Here is an 8464-nt window from a genome sequence, read left to right on the forward strand (position 1 = left end):
TGATATCAGAGTTATTAGCTTTTTTGCCGAAATATCAAAAACGCAACTCTGCAGACACCAGCGTTAAATGGCTTATCACTGCCGGCTCTTTTCCCCTTGTAATCATAGATTTTAAAATATCAGCAACAATGAGCTTACCACATATTTGGGTTAGTGTTACAAAATATGAATAAAAACAAATAAAATCAATTTCAGCATAAACCAAAACCAAATCAAATTATAATCAGTGACTTTTTTTTAAGTTAATATCTAATCATAATGATGAAAACAGAATCCTCTGAATTCACCTTGTGCCCAAATATTCTCATCTTTCACAGTCAAACAATGGGCCAAAGAGAAAACTAGCACTGAAACTGAATTGGGGAACTTTTTTTTTTTTCCTGCACAAAGAGAGATATCTGAAAGGATTTGAAGTGTGGAGGTTCAACCCTTGACTGTGTTGTTTGTGACGTACTGTACAGTAGTGGCTAATCAGTCTATCAGTATCTATCTCTTTATCTATCTTTCTCTGTTCTAGACCAGTTTACAGTACATTAGTGACTGCACTAGGCACTCTTGGCTTAAAATTTTGGATTGAATTTGTTTTATTTACTACAAAGGAAGACACATTATTATTATTATTATTATTATTAGTTCTTTTTTCCTCTGTCAGTGTTTAGATTTTTTTTAATTAATGTTATTGATATTTACTATTGCATTGCTGTAGTTTTATATAGAAGGAGGAACACTTTCATCTGGTGAAAATACTAAGCTATTATTACAAACCATACATCTATATTGGCAGCCATTGTAGTAAAGTCTTTAAATTTCTTGAGCTTTGGTCCTAGCAACAGTTGTCTTAGGCATCATAGAAATAAACAATGCAACTGTTTCCCCAAATATTATCTCTTACAGAGGGGTGTGGGCCAATTTTTATACATACAAAAAGAATTGGAAACCTGCAATGGCTCCAGTCACAAGTTTGTAATTCTTGGGTTTTTAACTTTTCCTCTTCTGGAAATACCAGGACACAGTATTTATTTCAAAGAAATCTAGCTAGGCAGGACACTACAACCAGTGGTTAAACAAAATTTCAGTAACTCAAATGACTCACATTAACCAATGGTTGGAAGAGACTCCCAGTAGATAAACCAGTGTCTGACTGTCAGTTCATTTCAGACACTGAAATTTGGCAGATGGCTGAGTTTGGTCTTTTCTGGGGTCTCCATGTTGCTTGCTCTCACTTCAACTGAGACCTGAAAAGCTTCACTTTTAACAGCAACTGTTCAAACCTGTCTTTTCCCCATAAATGAATACAGATAATATAAATATAGTTTTGGATTAATTATGTCACACGTGTTGCAGTAGAATGCCCTTGGCACTTTTTTTGTTCAATTTTCATGCACACCAGTGAAACTAGTGATACCCAGACCCCATTAACCCTGTGATGGATTAACTCTGTCTTGAACTCTGTTTGATTTTAGCAATCATGCATGAAAAACTACATTCATCTTGTTAACATAGGGGCCATACTTTTGATTATGTGAATAGCTGGCAACCAAGAGCAGACTACGTGAGAGGTATAACATTTACAACAGTTATGTTCATTTTATTATATCTGTGTAACAAAGGGTTTCTCATGTGTATGCGTCACCAGCGACCATCCACTCAGGATCTTCTTTGTAATGCTTTTGTCTACTGTACAGCTGCATTAACCCAGCATCCAAAAAAAGACACTTAACTCTGGGTGACAGAGCTACATTGGTAGCAATTGAAACTAATGTTTTCATCCAGCTTGGTAAGCCATTAGATCCTTCTTTGCTACAGAGAGATGAAAATCACACCATAACTGCCTATTTTAACCGCAGTCAAATATGAAAAACAGTTACTTGACATAAGGCTATATTGCACTTTTTTTTCATTTTAATCCTTTTGATTTCATATCAAACAATGAGGCCAAAAAATATGTATTGCCTTCTTTTTATTCTGGGCTCTCAGGGGCCTCTCCAGTAAAATTGGTACATTTTCAAAACACTCTAGTCTCACTTTGGTTCTGAAATAAGCAAAAAATAAAAAAATTGAAATTAGATCAAGATGCACACATTACACAGTTATACAGTACACATGCATTGCAGGATTTTCATCAACAGCTTCACATGAGAGGTGATAGTGAGACCAGGGCCTCATTTTCATTTCATTTCCTGGCTCTCGTTTCATTTAAGCTTTGAGAACTTTGTGTCCATTTATTTAATTCCTTCAAATAGAATAAAGTAGTTGATATCATTAAAAGGGATTTGTGAAACCAAATCCATCAGGCATCTATTTTCATACAACTTTTCATATATAAGTCTTCTTTGTATAGCTCAGCTCCCGTTTCCCCACTCCCATTTTAATACAGATACAATGCTTTGTTCTATTATTACACTTTTGTATAGATCTGGTTCTCAGTTTCTCTGAAAAATCTTTGCACTAAGGTTTTAAAAATGCAATTAATGATCTAAAGAAAGATCTGCAATTGCAGTTTAATTTGCTCAGATGTGTTGAATATTAAATGAAATTCAAACTTGCCAACAAAAAGGTATATAGAAAAAAAAATGCCTTAAGCATTGAAAATAAGGCTGAATATTTCTTAGTGCTAAAATTGCTTCAGGGAAATGTGGACTAATAATAACTAATGCAGTCATTTATTGAATTATGCTTCCCCTCAGTGTATATTTACAGTATGTACCTGCTCTCCTGCCTTCATACACTCCCTATCAGTTAGCCTATGTAAAACATCTGTTAACATAAGCTAACTAATTCTCAAAGATCATGACTTTTCAATAGAACTAAAGCATTAGCGATGCACAAGTTTTTACTGATGGATGTTGAAATGTGAAAGTCACCTGCAGGTGAACGTAAAAAGTTTCTGAAGATTTTTTTTTTTTCATTTAAAAAGTCATTTATTTTTATTTTATACTGATCTTTGTCGAATTCTGCAGTTTCTCATTCTGTTTTATTTTAGATTGTCTGTTTGTCACATTTGCCTTTTTTATATTTCAGATAGGTTTCAAATATGCAAATCTGTCACTGGAGTGACATGTACAAATATTAATCAAAAAGCAAACACAAAAAAAACAACAACTTATGACTTGTTGTGCAATACTGCAAAATATTTTTTAGTACCAACAGGTGGTACTAACCTTTAAGTAAGACGTAATTTCCTGAAGAGTAAATATTTGAATCTCCAGTTAAACTAAACCCGACAAAGAATCCTTTGTAGTTTGGAAAGTTAACCAAACTAAACCACTATCCACAGTCTTGTCATTTGAAATGCACTGATTAAATATGTGTCACATCAAACTGAATTTTGTTTTAGCAAAATATCATATTTTTGTGACTGATAAAGGTATGAATGCGTGAGGGGTATGAAACACAGTAGCACTGCCACTAAGCCCATTTTCTACCTACTTATATCAAAATCTCGTGTGTGTGTGTGTTTATGTACATGTATATGTGTGTATTTGAACCTTGGAAATTATTTGTGTGTATATATATATATATATATATATATATATATATATATATATATATATATATATATATATATATATATATATATATATATATATATATATATATATATATATATATATATATATTTTTTTTTTTTTTTTTTTTTTTTCTTTGAGAAGCCGGCCCTTTGCACCAAAAGCAGTAAATCCAATGAACATGAGTCCACCATATCAAATAACAATTCTACATTCTGCTTATTTAGGCATGTCTAACTATCTCTCTACAAAATATTCCAATCAGAATGCTTATCAAATTAAGCTGAAAAACCTTATTGGATCCGCACAAGAATAGCCTGATTTCAAATGTCATATTGTCTACATTTGTTTATTTTTGGTTGTTTGTTTTTTTTTTGTTTGTTTTGTTTTTGGTTTTTTTGTCTTTTAATGAGAACAACATATCTGCAAGATTTGGATTCGAATATAGATGCAGCATTAAACAAAACAGGGCTGGATTTTGGGCTATGTAACAGTGACACATCTGTTAATGAATAGATACAGCCTTTTAGTTGGGGTCCAGGTCTAGCTAGGTCTTCTGGGAAAATAAGTTGTATTTTATTTATCCTTCTCCCCACATTCTGTCAACTGTTTGATCATGGTCTCTTTCCTTCATTACACCATATACCAGCCCTTCCTTTTTGAGAATGTACATGGGATTTTTTTTTTTCAATTCGTAAAGAAGAAGAAAAAACATTTTTAAAAGAATTTGAAAGTTTGGGTTTTTGTTTGTTTTTCTATGGCCAATCTGTAAGCTACAAAAGTGTAAAATGTTTTTGTTTTTTTTTCTTAATAAAAAAAAAAAATGTCTTCAGAAAATGAAGTCTGAGTTCCATGTGTCTAGAGTGGTATTTTTATGCACACATATCCACAGTTTGTTCCATTTAAGTTCAATTACCCAACCAGTGGGACTTATGTACCTAAATCCTCCTGACGACACAACCTCTAATCCCTCAAAGCCTGTAATACAAGCTTTAAGGTATTCAAACCAATGAGGGGGCAGCATACCAGCACATTCAGTGCTTCCTATGAGCCTTAAATATGTGAAAGTAATCATTTGGGTTGCATGACAATGCTCTGGGCGAGCCTAACCCTGCAGAAGTCTGACTCGGTTAGAAGACTTGGGTCATCTTAGAGATTTGGCTTACCGAGCTAGACTCTCCTTCATTGTTAGTTGTGGTAGCCACTTCCTCCACTTTCCTCTGCCTTCCACTTTCTTTCTTTCTTTTTGTTAAATAAACCTTTTTGAACAAATTGCATAAACTTCCCTCCTTTTGTATAACTATGACTCTGACATTATAGAGAGAAAACAATGGAAAGCTCTTTATAAGGTCAGAAAAATATTTCTAACACAAAATGACCTTTAACAGATTCAAATTGAGGCATCTGAATCCATATGCCCCAACCATTTGGATTGAGTTGAAGTCCAAGGTGGAAATTAAGAAGATTGAAAAGGCAGGTTAGTGAGACCAGTAGCCACAGATTGAAACCTCCAACTCTATAGATACACTCCACAGAAAGGTACAGGAAGATAGAGTAGACAGAGGAAAAACCACAAATTACAGTAGATGGAATTTACAATGTTAGTGACATGTAATCGTGTCCTATAAATCCATGGAGATTAAAAGGACTGTGGAAACTCACTAGTAGAGTTAACTAAACCGACCTCATAAGTAAAGGCCTCTATAAGCATGGATCATCAACTGTTGTTAGCTGCTGTGGTGAAATTCAAAACATGTTTCTTCCAAAACAGAAACAAACGTGTTGGCAACTTCAGTTAGTTGGACTGGATCAAAAGAAGACAGAGTTTCTCTCTTGGTTTCCACCCAATCTGATAAAACACAGTCATAAGTAGTATGGACAAGCAGACTTAAACATTGAGTGCAGAAGTTTAAGGTCACACAATCTGCCACAGACTGTGTGACTTTCAGAGTCCACCATGCAGAAACTCTCATGGCACAATCTCTTGCAAACGTGGCGGCTCCGTTGTGTGCTTTTTTTTTGGGTTTGTTTTTTTTTAATCTACAAATACAAATGTACTTGTTATGTTATTCACTTGTTATAAATACACGTGTTTCTGTGATTGTTGTATTTGCTTGCGTGCATGTTTTTAAGAAAAAAATTCTAAGCTTAAAAATGTATCACTCTCCTTCTGTGTACCCATTTTTGAATGAATGTCTGTCTAATGAGGTGAAGGTGAGGTGCTATGATTGGTTATTCTCAATCATTGCACAGGTAATGCAAGATTAATGTTTGGCTTATTGTTACCATGGAGTGTGAAACTCTGGTGGCCATCAGATATTCCATTTTCATTCATTTAGCCTTCATTGCCTTTCAATGTACAGGGTGAGCCATTTATATGGATACACTGTAATAAAATGGGAATGGTTGGTGATATTAAAGTCCTGTTTGTGGCACATTAGCATATGTGAGGGGGCAAACTCCTCAAGATAGGTGGTGACCATGGTGGCCATTTAGAAGTCGGCCATCTTGGATACAACTTTTGTTTTTTCAATAGAAAGAGGGCCATGTGACACATCAAACTTATTGGTAATGTCACAAGAAAAACAATGGTGTGCTTGGTTTCAACATAACTTTATTCTTTCATGAGTTATTTACAAGTTTCTGACCACTTATAAAATGTGTTCAATGTGCTGCCCATTGTGTTGGATTGTCAATGCAACCCTCTTCTCCCACTCTTCTCCCATTGATAGCAACACCGCAGGAGAAATGCCAGCACAGGCATCCAGTATCCGTAGTTTCAGGTGCTGCACATCTCGTATCTTCACACCATAGACAATTGCCTTCAGATGACCCATCCATCCATCCATCCATCCATCCATCCATCTTCATCCGCTTTGTCCGGGGCCGGGTCGCGGGGGCAGCAGCCTAAGCAAAGAGGCCCAGACCTCCCTCTCCCCAGCCACCTCCTCCAGCTTGTCCGGGGGAATACCAAGGCGTTCCCAGGCCAGCCGAGAGATATAATCTCTCCAGCGTGTCCTGGGTCTGCCCCGGGGCCTCCTCCCGGTGGGACATGCCTGGAACACCTCACCCAGGAGGCGCCCAGGGGGCATCCTTGTCAGATGCCCGAACCACCTCAGCTGGCTCCTTTCGATGTGGAGCAGCAGCTGCTCTACTCTGAGCCCCTCCCGGATGGCCGAACTTCTCACCCTATCTCTAAGGGAGAGGCCAGCCACCCTTCGGAGGAAGCTCATTTCTGCCGCTTGTATCCGCGATCTCGTTCTTTCGGTCACTACCCACAGCTCATGGCCATAGGCTCCCTTCTCCCATCACTCGCGAACAAGACCCCGAGATACTTGAACTCCTCCACTTGGGGCAGGAACTCATCCCCGACCCGGAGTGGGCACTCCACCCTTTTCCGGCTGAGAACCATGGCCTCAGATTTGGAGGTGCTGATCCTCATTCCCGCTGCTTCACACTCGGCTGCGAACCGTTCCAGTGCGAGCTGGAGGCCCTCACCCGATGAAGCCAACAGAACCACATCATCTGCAAAAATCAGAGATGAGATTCTGAGGCCACCAAAGCGAAAGCCCTCCGCCACTTGGCTGCGCCTAGAAATCCTGTCCATAAAAATTATGAACAGAACCGGAGACAAAGGGCAGCCCTGGCGAAACCCATCACCCACCGGAAACGAGTCCGACTTATTGGCAGCAATGCGAACCAAGCTCTTGCAACGGTTGTATAGGGATCGAATGGCCCATAGCAATGGGCCAGACACCCCATATTCCCGCAACACCTCCCACAGGACACCCCGAGGGACACGATCGAATGCCTTCTCCAAGTCCTTCAGATGACCCTAAAGATAAAAGTCTAAGGGGGTCAGATCGGGAGACCTTGGGGGCCATTCAACTGGCCCACGACGACCAATCCACTTTCCAGGAAACTGTTCATCTAGGAATGCTCGGACCTGGCACCCATAATGTGGTGGTGCACCATCTTGCTGGAAAAACTCAGGGAAAGTGCCAGCTTCAGTGCATAAAGAGAGAAACATACGGTGGCCCTGAGAGGCCAAACGGACTGCAACTTCAGAAAACACTTGCAAAGAGAAAAATGCTGCAAAAAGAAAAACACTGCAAAAAGAAAAATGCTGAAAAAGAAAAACGCAGCAAAAAGAAAAACGCTGCACTGCAATTTCAAGAAAAACGCTGCACTGCAACTTCAGAAAACACCTGCAAAAAGAAAAATGCTGCAAAAAGAAAAACGCTGCAAAAAGAAAAACACTTGGAAAAAGAAAAACGCTGCAAAAAGAAAAACAGTGCAAAAAGAAAAATGCTGCAAAAAGAAAAACACTGCAAAAAGAAAAACACTTGGAAAAAGAAAAACGCTGCAAAAAGAAAAACGCTGCAAAAAGAAAAACACTGCAAAAAGAAAAACGCAGCAAAAAGAAAAACGCTGCACTGCAATTTCAAGAAAAACGCTGCACTGCAACTTCAGAAAACACCTGCAAAAAGAAAAATGCTGCAAAAAGAAAAACGCTGCAAAAAGAAAAACACTTGGAAAAAGAAAAACGCTGCAAAAAGAAAAACGCTGCAAAAAGAAAAACACTGCAAAAAGAAAAATGCTGCAATAAGAAAAACACTGCAAAAAGAAAAATACTGGAAAAAGAAAAACGCTGCACTGCAACTTCAGAAAACACCTGCAAAAAGAAAAACGCTGCAAAAAGAAAAACGCTGCAAAAAGAAAACAGCTGCAAAAAAAATGCTGCAAAAAGAAAAACACTGCAAAAAGAAAAATGCTGCAAAAAGAAAAACGCAGCAAAAAGAAAAACGCTGCACTGCAATTTCAAGAAAAATGCTGCACTGCAACTTCAGAAAACACCTGCAAAAAGAAAAATGCTGCAAAAAGAAAAACACTTGCAAAAAGAAAAACGCTGCAAAAAGAAAAACGCTGCAAAAAGAAAAATGCTGCAAAAAGAA

This window comes from Aulonocara sp. 'chitande type north' Nkhata Bay, linkage group LG5, assembly GCF_057382095.1.
Source record: "Aulonocara sp. 'chitande type north' Nkhata Bay isolate Kocher_YH1m ecotype deep benthic linkage group LG5, A_spYH_male_GT1.1, whole genome shotgun sequence".
NCBI lineage: Eukaryota > Metazoa > Chordata > Actinopteri > Cichliformes > Cichlidae > Aulonocara > Aulonocara sp. 'chitande type north' Nkhata Bay.